This window comes from Myxine glutinosa, chromosome 9, assembly GCF_964187855.1.
Source record: "Myxine glutinosa chromosome 9, kmMyxGlut1.1, whole genome shotgun sequence".
Classification (NCBI taxonomy): Eukaryota; Metazoa; Chordata; class Myxini; order Myxiniformes; family Myxinidae; genus Myxine; species Myxine glutinosa.
The window spans coordinates 103487612-103508338 of NC_136269.1; the positions used below are offsets into that span (position 1 = coordinate 103487612).

The 20727-nt window shown below is 52.1% G+C and overlaps 1 protein-coding gene across 1 annotated transcript in view; it reads right to left on the reverse strand.

Annotated features, from left to right (window-relative positions):
• LOC137435144 (WD repeat domain phosphoinositide-interacting protein 2) overlaps positions 1-20727 on the reverse strand; it is a gene marked incomplete at its 5' end in the record, with an annotated part of 122628 nt that overhangs the window by 63648 nt on the left and 38253 nt on the right.

The window sequence follows — 20727 nt, forward strand, 5'->3', positions numbered from 1 at the left end:
AAATGTTGTAAAAGGTTGTTGTAAAAGGTTGTTGTAAAATATCACCCCTCCTCCCTCCGTTGTGGTTGTATAAAGGTCAAAGGGCGTTCCCGTAGTTAGTCCATAAAAAACATACATGCAGGACACGATATATCTTTTCTTTTGATAGTTATCTCTTATTCTGTGTTTTAGGATAAGGCTGTGTCTCCCATTAATTAAAAGTACTCCATTGCACCAGTGAAAGAGAATAGACCCCCTTTCCTTCCCATCCCCAAAAATCTCCCTTTCCATCCCCTCCAAAACCTCCAATGACCTCATATTACATCCCCCTCTCGTCATTGGCGAGCCTCGATTGCCCATATTACCTCCCCTCCAATAACCACCATTGACCACGAGGCTTGGGTCGGAGAAGAAAGGCGTGTCTCCACCTCGTCAGAGGAGGGGAGGGGCGCGCCCGCCCGTCGTCGTCCGGGGCGGAGCCCGAGGGTCGTGCGACCAGCCAGGGCCGAGGTGAGCGCCCCGATGGGCGTGTCCAAAGCGCCGGGGGCGTGATCGCTGGGGGCGCTATAAAAGGGCGCAACCGGAAGTGGAACGGGAGGAGAAGAAGAAAGAGAGATGCACTCTGGGTTGGAAAAAGAAGGGTTGTGAAGAGAGGAGGAGTTGGTTGCAAGGAGTTGGTCACAGTCGGTTGCCAGAGAGAGGAGTCGGTGGTGAGAAGTGAGAGAAGCAAGAAAGAGTTGAGGGTTGAGGGTTGAGGGACCAGACCAGTGAGACAAGTCCTGGGAACGCAGCGGACGGAGGCCGCCGCAGCCGCGCCACCCCACCGCCAAAGGGGGCCTGAACGGCGGTTCGGAGCAGGGCCGAAACGGAACGGCGGCTGCTGAACGCGCCGGTTGTGCTGCAAGACCCCCCCTTGGACCTTTCCTCTCCCGCCAGCCATCCACCTTCTGCCATCCCTGGCATTCCCCGTGTGAGTCGTCTTTGTTTGTTCTGTCCTGGGTAATAAGTTAAGTCTGTAGATAAGCTAAATTTGCACTGTGTCACCTGCGTCTTGTACTTGTAAATAAACTGAATTGCTTTTTGTTGCTTGTGTGTAAATAGTCAATAAATTCAGTCGTATTTCCAAACCTTTCTTTGCCTTCGTTTTCCTCTTTGCATTGCGTCGTTTTCGTCTTTTCCCTCATTGAGCAGCTGGGGTGCGATACGGCCAAAGTCTGGGTGAATCGGGTGAGTTTTGTTAGGTCGCGGTCTTACACCACCGCTCGGTCTATAACATCTAACCGCGATCTGTAACAATTGGTGTCTGGGAGTGGAATTCGGGTCCCGAACCAAATTTTTAAAACATCTAGAAAAAAAATTTTGGTCAAAATTACGAGCTGCCGAAATTTGTTTTTTTAAAGCAAAACCCGAATTTTGAAATCGCGCCATGGCTGTTCAAGGCGACGGGATGCCGGTGGGAGAGATAGACGGGGTAGAATCGACCCAGGACTTAGGAAAAAAAATGGTGGAGGAGAGTAAAGAAGGTGTGGTTGAGGGTGTATCATGTGCACAAAATGGCGTCCTCACGCATGTGGGTGTAGCGGCACCAAATTTTGCCGCGCCCTTTGTACCAACGGTGGAAGACATGCAATTAATTATGGCTGAAATGGAAGCCCATTTGAAGCGGAACAGTGAGCGATTGTTAAACAAATTGGGAAACCAAATGGAAGCAATAACGAACAAATTGGGAAACCAAATTGAAGCAACAACGAACGGAATGAGGGCCGATAGAGAGGCACGGGAGCAGAGGGACAGAGACCGCAAGTTGGGCGAAAGGGTCCCAGGGGTGCACGAGGAGGTAACGCGAGTCGAAAAGCGCTGGTTGAGCGAAGCGGAGGAAAGCACGGGTACAATGACGGGGGTAGAAATCGCGACCCGGGGCTTGGAAAAGCCGGCGACCGATGAGGTAGAGGGAATTTTATTAAAGCCAACGGTCGTCGTGAGTACAGAAAAAGCGGAAGTGGGCATTGAAATTGAAGAGATGACGGAGGTAGCCCGGGAATTGCAGGGAGAAATGGATAATGTACAAAGTCTGTGTTCAAATCATGATGAGATGCTCACTAACCAAATAAAAAGTTTGCAGGTGGCAAAGGAGGTGCGGAGACAAGGTACGGAGGTGAGTGGCAATGTATATGATGTGAGGAAAGCTTCAGTCGGCTTGGGGATTGGTTTGGATCCGGGTGTTCGTGAAAGGCCGTTGGTGAAGTGTGCGACAGGTCTGGTGTGCGAAAGAGGAGGTGTGCGAGAAAGTCCGACTCTGGGGTGTGTGAGGAAAAAGTGTGTGCCAAGGAGTGAGGGTGCTGGCGAGAGTGAGTCGGTCGTAGCGCGTGTGCGAGGGAGCACATGGAAGCGCGGTGTGGTAAGTGTTTGGAGGGACGGGAGACGCGCGGGAGCCCCCCGGGAATAGCGTACTGTGGGAGCCCGAACGGTTTGGTCCCGCGTTGATCCCGCAAGGAGTGACGCGCGGGGTCCGACCTTCGGGCGCCCACAAGGTCCCACTCGCGCCGTATGACGGCAAGAGTGATTTGAGGGCGTACCTGGCGCAGTTTGAGTACGTGTGTAAAGGCAACGGTTGGAATCAGGACGAAGGTGGAGTACACCTGGTGGGGGCACTGCGCGGCGCGGCGGCGGAGGTGCTGATGGCTTTACCACCGGGTGCTCTCACCCTGCCAGCCCTCCGTGCGGCATTAATTAATCGGTTCGGCATTGAACAGCAAAGCGAGCTTGTTAAAGCCCAACTTGCGCAGCGAAAACGCAAGCCCCAGGAGACCATCGGGGAACTTGCTCACGATATTCGCCGCGCGGTCGGGATTGCACACGCGGACATGGCGGCGAGTTCCCAGGAAAGCCTGGCGCTGGATCACTTTATTCAGGCCCTTCCGGATCTGGAGCTCCGGCAACAGCTCGCCATGTGGCGCCCGCAAACCATGAGTCAGGCGGCCGACGCTGCAGCCCGTTGGGAAGCAGCGAGGCCCCTGGCCTGGGGAGGCGAGCGCCATGCAGTGGCGGTGCGTCAGATGGGACCCGTGATGGGGGGCGGGCCCCCCGACGGGGGCCCTGACCTGGAGAGCATGGTCCGGAGGTTAGTGGATCGGCGCCTGGCGGGACCTGGACCATGGCAGGCGGCCCCAGCGGTGGCACCCGGTAGTCCCCGACAGAGTACCCCAATTCGGACATACAGGGGGGGGAATTTGGAATACCGGAGGCAAGCACCTTACCAGGTGAGGTGCTATAATTGTGCTAGGATGGGTCACCGTGCATGGGAGTGTCGAGCTCCGCGCCGGGACGTTCCCCGCCAGCCGATGCCCTCAACTCCGCCCAGTATCGATCGGCCTAGCCGACCTCAGACACCCCCCCGCCAGGGCCAGGGAAACTAGAACGTGCCGGGCATGCAGGGCGGTGTTCGGCAGTAGAGGATGGGGAGAAGCCCTCGTTGACGCGACAGGTCATTCATTGTGGCCGAATTGGGACGGGTAGTTTGACAATTCGGTGCAAAATTGCCGGCGTGGGGGTAGACGCCGTGGTGGACACGGGAGCCAGCGCCACGATCATCAGCCCCGTGGTCCTTAATTCGAGTGCAGACGGCTGGGGTAAAATCCAGCGTCTGGAAAATCATAGTTTGCAGTTGGCTACCGGGGCAACGGCTCCGATCATAGGGCGTGGTTTTGTGACCCTCAAGTTGGGATCGGTGAAGCAAGAGATAGAGGTTTGGGTGGCGGAGGTGTGCGACCCATGCTTAATAGGGTTGGATTTGTTGACTGCCAGCGGTTGTAAAATCGACTTGAGTCGGGGGATCCTGCGATGGGGAGTGGAAGAGCTACCATTGGAGGGGGTGAGCACGGCCGAGAGGGTGGAGCTGGAGGCTCCTGAGGCCGTGACCATCCCTCCGGGGGCCGAGGCCGTAGTGCCGGCCCGATGGTCAGCTCGCCCGACATGGCAGGAATCCTGCGGCCTGGTCGAACCGGTGGCAGCGCTATCCATACCTGGTTTAATCGTGGGCCGTACCCTTGTAAAAACGGACGGGCCGGTGGTGGCCGTCCGAGTAATTAATACTAGCACAGAACCACGCACTATAGTGAGGGGCACGAAGGTAGCTGGCTGCACCCCAGTTAGAGAAGTCGCGTCAGTGAGGGGCGAGAACGTCCAGCCGAGCCGGCCCCAGGGGGAGCCTTCAATAAGTTCTAGGAATTGGCCCGATCCCATTTGCGAGATGGTAAATCGTAGTAGTGTAGAGTTGGGAGGTACCCAGAGGGAGGCCTTACACAAACTGGTTGGGTCCCATTTGGACCTCTTCTCCTTGTCCACCGAGGATATTGGACGTACGGGCCTGGTGAAACATCAGATCCACACCGGTGAGGCCCGGCCTATTCGTCAGGCCGCCCGACGGCTCCCTTGGAGCAAGAGGGCGGAAGCTGACGAGCAGGTTGAAAAAATGCTCGACGCAGGTGTGATCGAGCCCTCGGGAAGTCCTTGGATGTCACCTGTTGTGCTGGTCAAAAAGAAAGATGGGACCACGCGGTTCTGCGTGGACTATCGCCAGCTAAACAACGTGACACTCAAGGACTCATATCCCCTGCCAAGAATTGATGACACCCTCGATGCCGTTGCGGGCTCAAATTGGTTCACAACTTTGGACCTCAAGAGTGGGTATTGGCAGGTGGAGATGGATAGGGCAGGGAAGGAGAAAACGGCATTTTCCACAGGTAAGGGACTGTATCAGTTTACTGTGATGCCGTTTGGTTTGTGTAACGCCCCCGCCACCTTTGAAAGATTGATGGAGCATGTACTGGGCGGCATGCCATGGCAATCATGCCTGGTGTACCTGGATGACGTCCTGGTACATGCCCAAACGTTCCCCCAGGCAGTAGCTAATTTGGACCAGGTGTTCGGGTGCCTCAGACAGGCAGGGTTGAAGCTGAACCCGAGTAAGTGCACTTTGTTTGCAAGAGAGGTGGCCTACCTAGGTCACGTGATCGGCCGCGAGGGGGTAAAAACGGACCCAGACAAAATTAAAGCGGTAGAGGAGTGGCCCGCACCACGTACCATCAAAGAGGTGCGGGGATTTTTTGGACTCTGCTCCTACTACCGGCGCTTTGTGGCGAAATTTGCGGAGTTGGCCCGTCCCCTCCACCGGCTTACGGAGAAGGGGACGCGATTTAATTGGACACGGGAGTGCCACGAGGCCTTCCAAAAATTGAAGGGGTGTCTAACATCCGCACCCCTTCTAGCTTACCCCACTAGTGACGGGGCATTTACCCTGGACACGGATGCGAGCCAGGAAGGATTGGGCGCAGTTTTGTCCCAGACACAGGAGGGCGTGGAGAGAGTGATTGGTTACTATAGTCGGGCCTTAAGTAGGCCCGAGAGAAATTATTGCGTCACTCGCAAAGAGTTATTGGCTATGCTGGCTGCCATGAACCATTTCCACCCGTACCTGTACGGGCGGAAATTTTTGGTTAGAACTGACCATTCCTCCTTGCAATGGCTCCTTCGGTTCAAGGAACCGGAGGGCCAAATTGCAAGGTGGTTGGAAAAGTTGCAGCAGTACGATTTTGATGTGGCCCATAGGGCCGGGAAGGCCCATGGTAATGCGGACGCACTCTCTCGGCGTCCTTGTCTGGGGGAAAACTGTAAATTTTGTGCGAGACACGAGGAGAGGGAGCAATTGGGCGATTCCGCCCCGATTCTCGTCGTCCGGGCAACCCGGGTGAGAGGGCCAATTTTGCCACTAACCGCGGACGAGGAATTTGGAGAGTTGGCTTGGAGCACGGCCCAGCAGGAGGATCCTGTTCTGGGGCCGGTGTTCCAATGGGTCAAATTGGGGCAAAGACCAAAGGGGGAAGAGGTCACCCCCCTCGGGGCGCAAACAAAGGCGTATTGGGCTCAGTGGCAGACCCTGGAATTGAAAGGCAACATCTTGTATCGCAAGTGGGTGGAGGTTCCCTCTGATAGAACTTCCTGGCTGGTGATAGTCCCTGACAAATTCAAGAACGTCATATTGCAACAGGTGCATGGTACCCGCTCCGGCGGCCATTTGGGCAGGACAAAGACAATATCTCGGGTCCGCCGGAGGTTCTATTGGGTGAATATGGGGCGCGACATACAGGACTGGTGTCGGAGATGCGACGCCTGTTCTGCCAAAAAGGGACCAGCACGGAGGACGAGGGCCCCCCTTCAATTACATCAGGTGGGGGCCCCCCTTGAGCGGGTGGCTATGGATATTCTAGGACCGCTGCCCCGCACCCGCCAAGGTAATAAGTATATCCTCGTTGTAATGGACTATTTCACCAAGTGGCCGGAGGCCTATGCCCTCCCCAACCAAGAAGCAGGGGTGGTAGCACAGGCCTTCGTAGAAGGATTTGTATGTCGGCACGGGATTCCACAGGAGCTGCACACCGATCAGGGTCGAAATTTTGAGAGCCAATTACTAAAAGATGTGTGCAGACTCCTGTCAATTCGGAAAACCAGGACCACGCCCTTGCGGCCACAATCTGACGGGATGGTGGAAAGGTTCAATCGAACATTGATCCAACAACTGGCATTGTTCACCACCACCCGTCAGGATGACTGGGACGAACATCTCCCGTACCTGTTGATGGCCTACCGAACTAGCCAGCACGGGGCCACCGCATGCAGTCCAGCGTTGCTTATGTATGGGCGGGAGTTACGGGCTCCCGCCGACTTGCTATGCGGTCCCGTGCCAGACACCACGGACACACCGCCGAGGGAGGGGTACGCACGTCACCTGGAGGAAGGCATGGAGCGGGTCCATGCCTTCGCCCGCCGCCAGCTCCATCTGGCGGGGGCCAAGATGAAGCGCAGGTACGACGACCGGAGCCAGGGGAGTCAATACGCTCCGGGGATGAAGATTTGGTTCTTTAATCCCCGGAGGCGGAAGGGAAGGTGCCCAAAACTCACCTCCCCCTGGCAAGGCCTGGGAGTCGTCCTGTCGCAAATCTGTGACGTGGTCATTAAGATCAAAATGGGGCCACGGACCCCCCCTCGGATCGTCCATGCCGACCGGATAAGACCTTATGCCGGCGAGCAGGCGCCCTCATGGATCGCCTCGGCTCTAGATGCCGAGGCAGGACCCAGTACCTCTTGCGACGGGGGCTCGTAGCGTCAGAGGACTGGGGGGATGGTAGGGAGAGATGCCCCGCTGTGGTGGGATGGCAACTCTGTCATCCCTCACAAAAAATGGGGGCAAAGGAGCACTAGATTATGGGGTGTATGGCAGTGAAAACTAGCCCGGGTGGGTTAGGTTATATTGTAGGGATCTAGAAGAGATTGACATTAGGTAACGTTAAGTTTAGTTAGTGACTGATACCTGTAGTGGGGACGCAGGTAGATTAGTGTGGATGATAATGACGTGGGAGCGCAATAGTTTAAAGGGACGACTGGGAAGCGCAAGTTTCAGAGGGGAGTAGTTAGCTGAGATGATGCCGTGCGTGTGAGGATTGAACAGGTGAGAATGGAACAGGTGTGATTGCACAGGTGTGCAACTGAACAGGTGTGTGGAGCAGTGTATGAGTGAGTGATGGTGATGTGTGTTGCGTTGACCAACTGGTCCAGAAAGAGGAGGAGGGTGCAGGTGGCACCAGGTGAGATTGCACAGGTGTGCAACGACAGGTGAATGGAGGACAGGTGTATGGAATAAATGGTATGGAGTAGTGGAATGGATGGTCGTGGAGTGAGAATGGTGGAAATTGTGGAGTGGAGTGGATGGTCCGAAGGTGTGAATGGGGGAAGAGTGGACCCCCATCACGGATACCCGGGGCGGGTAGTGTAAGTGTTAGGTAGAGGGTACAGGTAAATTGTGGTTGGATATTGGCATCTGTGGTGCGGTTGGAAGAATGATGTTTGGATGGGTGCATTAGTGTTGTGGAAATGGCTGGGCGTGTAGCCTGTTAGTGTGTGTAGTTGGTTTGGGCACTCCACCACTGTAAGGATGTCGGCCAGGTGAGGCCGCAGGTGGGCTCTGGGAGCCGGTAGTAGTTGTGTGGATGGGGCCCGAGGATCCGGAGGACGGACCCGGGTAGCCCAGTGCCAGAGGGCACCAGGGGGTGACAGAGCCAGGAGAGGGGCTGTCCCCAGGTAGTTAGGTTAGGGTGAGGAGCTAGGTAAGCTCGGGTGGCAACTACAGTGGTGGAGGTGTGCAGGTGGGTAGACCTGTTGGGAGAGCTACACGTCGCGGCCCAGAAATTGTGCGAGGGCACCGGGAGATGAATCGGGGGAGTGAGACCCCAAATTGAAGAGCACCACAGTTTGGCCAATGGGAATTGGTTTTTAGAACCCATAGTGTAAGAGGGCCAATGGTTTGGCCGAAGAAAGACCCCGGGTAGTGTAAAGTGTGTTAAAGTCATTTAGAGGATAGTTAGGATGAAGGATCTCCTCGCACCATCTGCATCCACTCACCTGAGGTGACAGGTACTCCACACCATGCCATGTTTTGATTATTTTTTATGATGCAAATGTTTGGATTGTGAGACGCATCATGACGTGGGTGTGACATTGTGCTTTGATGTTCCATCTCTGCCTCCTTATGAGGATTGATGATGAATTGATGATGGCAAATTTTTGAAGTAGAGGGATTGTGGAGACGAATTTGATATAGGGGAAATATGGGGAAGACGTGACAGTAGTGACGAATTGGTAATGTGTAGGTTTTGTACATATGGGGTAAGGGCAAGGGTGGGCTAGGTAACAGGGGGGTGACGTACGGTAGGGACGAGCTTTCTCACTTCGCCCTCCGTACGCATTTCGCCTTGCATTGCCTTTTTGATGTGTACCCTTGAGACCTTACCCCTCGCTCATCTGTCTTGTCCCCCCTTTTTGTCTCCCACATGAGGACCTGAGCGCCGTTGGGCGCCGAGGGGAGCGTGCGTGGGTCGGCCATTGTGCGCCCGAAATTCCCAGAACCAGCTGTCTGCATCGATGCACCACATTATGGACCACATGTCAGTGGCCGAGCACCACTTATGGACCCCATGGGTTGGGGCAAGGCCCCTCTGCTGGAACCGGCCATGAGGGCCCGAAATCTTGCTGGCGGACCTTGGCCACAGGGCACCGATGCCCCACAGGTGAACCACACGTAGTCGGCCCTGTGGGCCATAAATAAAGATAAATAAAATGGACACGTTTGAGCAAGCTTTATTACAAACAGGCCGCCAGTAAGCAAAGCAAATGAAAATGACAACAACTGGGAGAAATAATGATAACCAGCAGAGGGAGCCGAAGAGCAAGAGACACCTGCAGGGTTGGGTTTGTTGGTTTTATTTTATTCATTGAACAATGGGGACTGCACCGATTGGTGCTTGGGTGTGTATTGGTGCGTTTTTGGGTGCTTTAATGGTGCATTGATGCAGAGCAGACTGTCCTCCCCCCAGAAAGAACAATTACAGGTCCTGGGTTAGTTTTGTAAATAAAATTAGCGTCAGTGTAAATAATGCTCCCCACCGTCATTGTATAGTTTGAAGACCATTCCGCAATTCGGTTAACTGTGGGCGTAAGTCTGTTAGGCAGGGTGCAATGGAGCAGCGGGACACATTTATTTATGTTTTAAAACTGTCACACTCAGGGTCAGGTTAAAAGTAGAGGGAACTACACCTACATGCCACACTAAGGTAAAAGTAATAGGCCCGGGACGTGCCTAAGGGGAGGAGGGTGCAGTGTTGTGAATATGAGAATGTTTTTTTTTATTTTGTGGTGGTGGTAAAATGTTGTAAAAGGTTGTTGTAAAAGGTTGTTGTAAAATATCACCCCTCCTCCCTCCGTTGTGGTTGTATAAAGGTCAAAGGGCGTTCCCGTAGTTAGTCCATAAAAAACATACATGCAGGACACGATATATCTTTTCTTTTGATAGTTATCTCTTATTCTGTGTTTTAGGATAAGGCTGTGTCTCCCATTAATTAAAAGTACTCCATTGCACCAGTGAAAGAGAATAGACCCCCTTTCCTTCCCATCCCCAAAAATCTCCCTTTCCATCCCCTCCAAAACCTCCAATGACCTCATATTACATCCCCCTCTCGTCATTGGCGAGCCTCGATTGCCCATATTACCTCCCCTCCAATAACCACCATTGACCACGAGGCTTGGGTCGGAGAAGAAAGGCGTGTCTCCACCTCGTCAGAGGAGGGGAGGGGCGCGCCCGCCCGTCGTCGTCCGGGGCGGAGCCCGAGGGTCGTGCGACCAGCCAGGGCCGAGGTGAGCGCCCCGATGGGCGTGTCCAAAGCGCCGGGGGCGTGATCGCTGGGGGCGCTATAAAAGGGCGCAACCGGAAGTGGAACGGGAGGAGAAGAAGAAAGAGAGATGCACTCTGGGTTGGAAAAAGAAGGGTTGTGAAGAGAGGAGGAGTTGGTTGCAAGGAGTTGGTCACAGTCGGTTGCCAGAGAGAGGAGTCGGTGGTGAGAAGTGAGAGAAGCAAGAAAGAGTTGAGGGTTGAGGGTTGAGGGACCAGACCAGTGAGACAAGTCCTGGGAACGCAGCGGACGGAGGCCGCCGCAGCCGCGCCACCCCACCGCCAAAGGGGGCCTGAACGGCGGTTCGGAGCAGGGCCGAAACGGAACGGCGGCTGCTGAACGCGCCGGTTGTGCTGCAAGACCCCCCTTGGACCTTTCCTCTCCCGCCAGCCATCCACCTTCTGCCATCCCTGGCATTCCCCGTGTGAGTCGTCTTTGTTTGTTCTGTCCTGGGTAATAAGTTAAGTCTGTAGATAAGCTAAATTTGCACTGTGTCACCTGCGTCTTGTACTTGTAAATAAACTGAATTGCTTTTTGTTGCTTGTGTGTAAATAGTCAATAAATTCAGTCGTATTTCCAAACCTTTCTTTGCCTTCGTTTTCCTCTTTGCATTGCGTCGTTTTCGTCTTTTCCCTCATTGAGCAGCTGGGGTGCGATACGGCCAAAGTCTGGGTGAATCGGGTGAGTTTTGTTAGGTCGCGGTCTTACACCACCGCTCGGTCTATAACATCTAACCGCGATCTGTAACAATATATACCGTAAACTGGGGCTACTTTGAACACACACGTAAGAAAATGATTTATGATATACTTAGTTAATAATAAAAAAGTTCTAAATAAAACAAGATATTATTTAGTTTAATTGATTTTGTGTTTGTTTATTATTAAAAATGTGGACATTAATGATATTGACCAAGCCTGATTCAAAATGGCCGACACCTCATGCTGAGCACATGGTATGCAGCAAACTGTCTTAAACTTTCACCTCCTGACTTGTAAGTATAACTCATTTTTTCCTAAAATACTAACATGCCAGAACCTTAAATTATTACTCTATTGGGGTACCAAATCTTAGTCAATATGGTTTGGGTATAGGATCACAGGGGTCAATTGACCATTACCCATGCATGTTTTCGTCACAATCGGGGTTATTTTGAACGTGTTCAAAGTAACCCCGGTAATAGAAAATCGTGTAACACCAAGGAAATAATACATTGATTGACAAATGTAAAGCTGTTCGTTGGATGTCTGTAAGCACAAGTATTATATTAAAGTCTGTATTCTATACCTCACCCTACACGTGTTCATTTTCAGGTATCCGATCTGGTAAAACATGGTCCGAACGTACAAACGGGTTGAAGGTTCCAGGCAGTACCGCAACTACACAACTGAGCAACTACATATGGCAGTCCGTGCAGTGGAGCAAGGCACAATGAGCCAAAGAGAGGCACACAAATCATTCAACATTCCAGCGGGAACACTGCACAATAAACTCAAGGGAAAACATACCAAAAAACCCGGACATCCTACAGTATTCACTACTGAAGAGGAGCAGGCTTTTGCCGATCATTTGAAGATTGTCGCTGATTGGGGATTTCCATTTGATTTAAAAGACCTCCGGATGTTGGCACATTCCTATCTGGAAAAACAAGGGAGAATGGTGGCGCAGTTCCACAATAATTTTCCATCATTTGATTGGGCAAATGATTTCATGAAGCGTCACCCCACTCTAGGACACGGGGTTATTAAGCGGCTACCAGACAGTGACGAAAATGATGCTGCCATACCTACAACAGTGTCAGAAGTAGTCGTAGGGATTCTGAAGAATATGCGTGGGGTTGGAGACCAGCAAGATCCCCCCAAAAAGAGAAGGAAGAAAATATCTGTAGAGCTGGGGAAAAGCATAAGTGCAGAGGACTTACAGGAACCAACCAGCAATGCCATCGATGACATAATCAGTCATGGGTCACAGAGTGATGATGGCAGCATTGATGACGCAGAGACAGAATCAAGCGAAGTAGAAGAAAGCGAGGATCAGATAAGTGATAGCATCGAGTCTGAAGAGGAAGTCCTGCCAGATGACATAGTACCATCCATTGGCAACTATTATGTTGTAAAATTCCAAGTGAAAACTTCTGTCAAATTTTATGTGGCCAAATTAGTGATAGTCGATGAAGATGAATGCACTATGAAGTTCATGAGGTCATCGAAGAAAGTTGACAATAGATTTGTTTGGCCATCCGTACCTGATGAGGGTAATGTTACTGTAAACCAGTTGGTTAGACTGCTGAGTCCCCCAAAAGAGGAAAGAAGGGGTGGACTTACATTCAATGCGAAGGAACTGCAAAACTTTAAAATGCAGTAGGAGGGGAGGGTGGGGACACATACCCCAATGTGATATGACCTCTATACAAAGGGTTATTTTGCACCGTCCATTCCGTCGATTTGTTCTTCACTATTGGAACCGTATTACTGTAATTTCACATGTTTCTTGTGATTGTATTGCCTTGGTAAAGCGCAATACAAGTAATATAATTGTTAACGGAAGTTTTATGATAAAATGGTGTCATAATCCTCATTATGTCGATTTTCAAATTTTTCACAATCCAAAATTGATATCCAGTACCCGTATTATAAAAAAAAAAGTTTTCTGAAATGTTGTTTTTGATTCATTTTATTTTTTAAAACAGTTATAGCGTTCAATGACACCCCAACAGAGGGGTTCCTTTGACTATGTATAGCAAATTCACACAGATTCAAAGTAGCCCGATTCGCGGGGTTACTGTGAATACCTAATTTCTTTAAAAATATATATATTTATATGCACAGCTAAGCAGTTTTGATGCATTCTATCATTAGCTTCACTCAGTCCCCCTATTTGAGTAATGAAAGGAGTGAGATATATTTATTACATTAGCCAGGGTTTTATGGGAAAGAAAAAAAATGTTCAAAGTAGCCCCAGTTTACGGTATATATATATTTATTTATTTATATATATTGTTACGGACACGACTTAGATGTTGCTTGACCGAGCGGAATGGCCGCCGTGTTCGCACAGGTTACCCGATTACACTCGAACGTTGGCCGAATCGCGCTATGCTAAATCAATGAAGGAAAGGACACAACGGCTGGGTTAAAATGACACGACACCAAGGGTTCAGTTCTCAAGACCTCCGGAGGAGGTTATATTAGTTCGGAACGTTCAGATTACAGGGATGAGAGGTACAGCATAGTAAGATAGGCACTTAATTACGGTCTTATAATAGCCCCGACAGACGACAGATAAACAGGACAAAACTGACTCACACGGGGATTGATGGCAAGGAAAGCGGGTAGTCGATGGCTCAAGGTGCACCTTGGCTCAGGGACAGAATCGACCCGGTCCGGTCCAGTAGATGCGGGGAGGTCGCTCAGCGCTCGGAGGTCGCGACTTGTCTCTTCTTCAAGCTCGGGGCGCATCTGATGTCACGTCCGGTCAGTCGCTGCGTATATCCGGCGGGGAGTGACACGCCCTCGGCTCGTTAGCTCCGCCCCAGATGGAATCGGCCCGCCGCTTTTCACTGGCTGCGGGGGGTTACCGGGCTCCGCCCCTGACGAGGACCTGACAGCCAGCCCCTTCGTGGTAACCCCGTGGAGCGCATGGGCAATGGCGGCTAACCGAGCCGGAGTGAGGACGCACACTCCCCGCGCCACGCCGCGCCCCTCTGTTGTTGTAGTTGTTGTTGTAGTTGTTGTTGTTGTTGTAGTTGTTGTTGTAGTTGTTGTGAATGTTGTTTCATGGGGAAGATGGGAGGAGGTATGGGGAGGTCCTAAACTCACTACTGGTGCCATACGATCACATTCTGGTGCAACGAAGAGTCAGAATTAATGGAAACGAGTCCTTAACTGACATAGACTAAGAATAACTAGCAAGATGTCCGAAAGTTGTCTACGTGAGATGCGGTGGACCTGGGCACGACATTTAATGGGGGAAAAAGGGGAAGGTCGGTTCTACAGAGTGTTATTTACAGGCAATGGGACTAGGGAATGGGGGATTGGGGATAGTTGGGGAGTATTGGGGAAATAGGGGAATATTTACAAGCGGATATGGAGGCCAAGTCCCATATCCGCAACATTGCACCCTTCTCTACCCTCGGGGCGTCCCGACCCGATAAATTTTTACCTATTTTAGTGTGGCACTCAGATGTAGTTCCCTCTACTATTAACTCTACCCTGAGTGCGACAGTTTTACAGATATTCACAAATGAGTAAATATGTCCCCCTGCGACGTTGCACCCTTCTCCTCACAGAAACACACCCACAGGATAACCGAATTGCGGAAAGAATTCGCAAACTAAACATACAGCCGGTAGGGAGCATTATTTACAAGACTACGCTGATATTTACACTACGATCCAGGACCTGTTTTTGGAGGAACACATGCAGATGTTATGCATAGAGAGAGCACGCATGCCAGCATCGATACACCAACCCACGAGTGCTCTGTGGCCTTACGGCCTTTAATAATGTGCAGAGCACCCCATCCAAGCACCAAAAGCACCACCCCATCATGTACAGTCAGCACCATCCGGTGCACCAATAAAGTGTCTATAAATCACGGTGTGGTGTCACAGCCGGCCGATGGTCTGCCGCTGGTCTTGCCTTCGTGTGGTGCACTTGGCCTTCTTACTGCTTTCAAAAATAAAGAAAGGCGCCAACCGCGTCCATTTCTTTATTGTGGCCGTCAGGGGGCCAACTATAAGTGGTTCACCTGTATGGCATAGGTGCCACGTTGACCCATAGGTCCATCCACGGGTGGTGCTTGGCCGCAAAAGACTGCGGTCCATTGTGGGTGGCCACCAAAATTGCGGTCCATATGGTGTATCGATCCAGGCAGCAAGCAGCGAAAGTGCAGGCCCACAACTGCGGAGCCAGCACCTCTCTCTCCTCTCTCTCTGCCCCAAAGCCAGATCCTCGGAGGTGGGAGACAAAAGAAAAGACAAGTGAGTAAGGTGGTAAGGGCGCAAAAGTGCACGCAATGTAAGGTAATGCACACTGGGGGCACATGGGAACCAGGTGAGACAGGTACGTTCCTACCGTACGCCCCCCCCCCCCCACCAGGTAACCTACATGGCCCCTCCCTTACCCCTTACTGTATCCACAAAACACAACACTACCCATAAACATCTACTTTACAAATCAACAAACGTCCCTACTGTCTTCCCCGTTCCTCCCATAAACCAAATTCGTCTTCTCTCCCTCCTAACCAATCAAATTTGCCATTTTCAACTCTCATCAAAATTTGCCATTACCAATTCATCATCAGTCCCTCCTAAGGAGGGAGAGATGGAATCACCCCAATGTCTCATCCACGTCGTGATGCGTCTCACAAATCCAACAGCAATTCTCATTTCCTGCAACACAGAACAAAGAAAACACAGGTGTGGAGTCATCATTATCACCACAGGTAAGTGGCTGCGTATGGTGCGACAGGTTCATCAATCCTAACTATCTCCTAAATGACTTTAACAACTTAACACTACCCGGGGTCTTTCTCCGGCCAAACCATTGGCCCTCTTACACTATGGGTTCTAAAAACCAATTCCCATTGACCAAACTGTGGTGCTTTTCAATTTGGGGTCTCACTCCCCTGATTCATCTCCCTGGTGCCCTCGCACAATTTCTGGGCCGCGACGTGTAACTCTTGGGCCGCGACGTGTAACTCTCCCAGCAGGTCTACCCACCTGCACACCTCCACCACTGCAGTTGCCTCCGAGCTTACCTGCTCCTTACCCTAACCTATCTACCTGGGGAAGGCCCTCTGGCGCTCTCCCCACTCGGTGCCCTCTCTGGCACTGGGCTACCCGGGTCCGTCCTCCGGATCCTCGGGCCCCATCCACAACTACCGGCTCCCAGAGCCCACCTGCGGCCTCACCTGTCCGACATCCTCACAGTGGTGGAGTGCCCAACCAACTACACACACTAACAGGCTACACGCCCAGCCATTTCCACAACACTAATGCACCCATCCACAATACCATTCTGCAACCGCACCACAAATGCCAATATCCAACCACAATTTACCTATACCCTCTACCTAACACTTACACTACCCGCCCCGGGTACTCGTGAAAGGGGTCCACTCTTCCCCCATCCACACCTTCGCACCATGCACACCACTCCGTACCACTTACTCCAACTCTCTCCACACACCGGTACCTGCACACCTGTGCTCTCACACCTGGTGCCACCTGCACCCTTCTCTCCCCAAGCACATTCGCGCTTATCCACACACTCACTACTCACACACTGCTCCACACACCTGTCCAGTTGCACACCTGTGCAATCACACCTGTTCAATTCTCACACAGCATCATCTCATCTAACTACTCCCCTCTGAAACTTGCGCTTCCCAGTCGTCCCTTTAAACTATTGCGCTCCCACGTCATTATCATCCATACTAATCTACCTGCGTCCCCACTACAGGTATCAGTCACTAACTAACCTTAACGTCACCTAATGTCATCTTCGCTAGATCCCTACAAATATCCTAACCCACCCGGGCTAGTTTTCACTGCCATACACCCCATAAGCTATTGCTCCTTTGCCCCCACATGGGAAGGGTGGCAGGGACGCCACCCTTACCCACCGGGCCCATCGCTCACTACCAATTTTGCACATCAAATTTCAATAAATCAAAAATTTGCCAATCACTACCCATCATCTGCCAATCACTACTGCCAATCCCTTGCCAATCATCAAATTTTGTTTTTCTCTAATTTTGGGGCCAAAACACTAACCTCATCACACAGTCTACTCACTAATGCCTCTCGGTGCGCCAATTCCTATCCAAAGCCCGGCTTCGTAAAGCCGAGCAATGAATGCGGGTTGTTTGGTGCCAGCGGCTGGATGCGTCCCGCATTCGGTGCAGGGAAGGAGGTTTACCCGGGCCGAGATCCCACGCACCTTCTCGGCACGGAGCCATCCCATGGCTCGATCTCGACCTGCCGGAATGCCTCAACAAAAGGTGGTCGCCATGACGACCCTTCCTATCCAGCCGTCTGCTCCGCCTAGTGGAGCACGGACGCGGCCGTTCAAAGCGAGGCCCAGCACGCACCGAGGGCCCGATTCGGCTAAAAGTCGACCTAACCTCTAACCCGGTTACCTTCGATGCCTCACCTGCATGCTTACACCCCGCAGCCCGTTCCTTGCTCACACATCCAGCCGTTTCCATGCTCCTCGTACCTTTCCTTACACACCCAGGTACCCTCATTCCACTCACAGCCTTGGTCACACACCTGACCACTGAACACCTTGGCACACATTCGTCACCCGCACACCTCACCAACACACCTCTTCGCGCCCCCTCCTCGGTCACCTCCTCTGTGACAATCACAGGTGTGCTCTCATTCGCACACCCAACCACGTGCCTCACCACCAATTCCAGCGTGCATTCCCACTCACGCTCTACCATTCCAGGTGTGCATCCTTTCTCACCTGTCACAACCAACTCACGCTCCTTGTCACTCTCACTACTCTCACCTCCATTCTTGACAACGCACTCACCCTTACTCCCGACAGCGCACTCTTTCCTCATGCACCTGTCCGTTACACACCTTTCTCGCGCACACTCTTGCGCACACTCTCCCGTCACACCCTCTGTAACACTCACCACAGGCGTGCATTCTTCCTTGCCTTTGACAGCGCACTCTTTCCCCATGCACCTGTCCGTCACACACCTTTCTCGCGCACACTCTCCCGTCACACCCTCTGTAACACTCACCACACCGCGCTTCCATGTGCTCCCTCGCACACGCGCTACGACCGACTCACTCTCGCCAGCACCCTCACTCCTTGGCACGCACTTTTTCCTCACACACCCCAGAGTCGGACTTTCTCGCACACCCCCTTCTTCGCACACCAGACCTGTCGCACACTTCACCAACGGCCTCTCACGAACACCCGGGTCCATCTCGACCCCCAAGCTTCTTAAATCCCCTGGCGCATCATACGCACGACCATATTGGTCACCACTTACACCGGGTCCTCTTCCTCTTCGCTTCTCCTCCATCACCTGCGAATCCCTCATCCGGTTAATGAGCACATCATCCCGATCCGAACACAGACTTTGGACCAATTCTTTTACTTCCTCCTTTATCTCTTTCTTATCCTCTCTCCGTCGCTTCTTAATTTCGCTCACCCCTTCTTCCACTTCTTCTAATTTCTGCTTCACCTCCTTCATCTCTTCGTGCGCCCCTTTAAGTTCTTCCTCTAACTCCACTTTATTTTTTTCTATGTGCTCCCGCACCTCCCGCTCTTTAACCTCCATCACCTCTACCACCTTGTCCATTTTCCTCGTCAGGTCCTCATGTACCGTCTGACACTCTTTTTTAATTACCCCTACGTCCTTTTTCATCTCCTTCTGTGTCGATTTTAAACCCTCTATTACCGCTGTGTTCTTCTTTACCTGGTCCCCCAACTCCTTTTGTCCCACTGTCAGTTGTTCTACTCCCAGCGTCAACTCCTCTATACCCCCTTGCAATTTTACAGTCCCCTTTCTCACCTCCTTCTCCATGCGCTCCTTACAGTGCCTCACCTCCTCGCGCACTCCTCCGACCTCCTCACTCACACCTCTTCTGATCTCCTCTCCCATCACTTGCATCTCCTGCCCAGATGCCACCCTCATCTGCTCCATTTCCTCCCTGTGAGCATCCAGTTTGGTTTCTACCCCCATTCTGACCCCCTCTATCTGCTGCCCCATTTGTTTAACTTCCCTTTCCGCTTGGTCCCTCATGTCCCTCAATTTGCCTTCCATACTGTTTTCTAACCCCTCTAACCCCTTTTGCATCCCTTCCATTTGATTCTCTTGAGCGGCCATTCTGTTTTCTACCCCTATTAACCCATTCTTTACCTCTTTTATCCCGTTGTCTAACCCCTCACCGGTACCCCTCGCTTCGTCCCTCATTACCCCCATTTGGTTTCCCATTACCCCCAATTGCTCACACTGAGCATCCATCCGGTTCCCCATTACCCCCATTTGGTTTCCCAACCGCTCACTATCAGCCCTCATTCCCACCATTTGGTCTATAAGGGCCCTCATTTGCAGGAGGAAAAGGTTCGAATCCACCAGGGGCGCTGCCACGGTCGCGGGCGCCGCGACCAGCGAGGCGCCATTTTGCGCGCCCGCTACGTCGGGCGCAACGACGCTATTTTGTGCGTCTGCTACCCTCACTGCTTCGCTCTCCTCACGTCCCTCAATTTGGTCCTGGACCGACCCTGCCTCACTCTCCTCTACCGGAACCCAGCTGTCTTGATCCGCCATAGCGCGACTTTCAAAATTCGGGTTTTTATTTTCGTAAAACACAATCAAATTTCGCCGTTATAATTTCGAGCGCGTAAAACGCGCTCCGGATCGAATTCTACCTCCCAACACCAATTGTTACCCTAGTGGTACAATTGGTGTTCCAAAATTTGGGCCTAATAAATTTAGTCCCAGGTCCGAATCCGACACTCCTGACACCAATTGTTACAGACACGACTTAGATGTTGCTTGACCGAGCGGAATGGCCGCCGTGTTCGCACAGGTTACCCGATTACACTCGAACGTTGGCCGAATCGCGCTATGCTAAATCAATGAAGGAAAGGACACAACGGCTGGGTTAAAATGACACGACACCAAGGGTTCAGTTCTCAAGACCTCCGGAGGAGGTTATATTAGTTCGGAACGTTCAGATTACAGGGATGAGAGGTACAGCATAGTAAGATAGGCACTTAATTACGGTCTTATAATAGCCCCGACAGACGACAGATAAACAGGACAAAACTGACTCACACGGGGATTGATGGCAAGGAAAGCGGGTAGTCGATGGCTCAAGGTGCACCTTGGCTCAGGGACAGAATCGACCCGGTCCGGTCCAGTAGATGCGGGGAGGTCGCTCAGCGCTCGGAGGTCGCGACTTGTCTCTTCTTCAAGCTCGGGGCGCATCTGATGTCACGTCCGGTCAGTCGCTGCGTATATCCGGCGGGGAGTGACACGCCCTCGGCTCGTTAGCTCCGCCCCAGATGGAATCGGCCCGCCGCTTCTCACTGGCTGCGGGGGGTTACCGGGCTCCGCCCCTGACGAGGAGCTGACAGCCAGCCCCTTCGTGGTAACCCCGTGGAGCGCATGGGCAATGGCGGCTAACCGAGCCGGAGTGAGGACGCACACTCCCCGCGCCACGCCGCGCCCCTCTGTTGTTGTAGTTGTTGTTGTAGTTGTTGTTGTAGTTGTTGTTGTAGTTGTTGTGAATGTTGTTTCATGGGGAAGATGGGAGGAGGTATGGGGAGGTCCTAAACTCACTACTGGTGCCATACGATCACATTCTGGTGCAACGAAGAGTCAGAATTAATGGAAACGAGTCCTTAACTGACATAGACTAAGAATAACTAGCAAGATGTCCGAAAGTTGTCTACGTGAGATGCGGTGGACCTGGGCACGACATTTAATGGGGGAA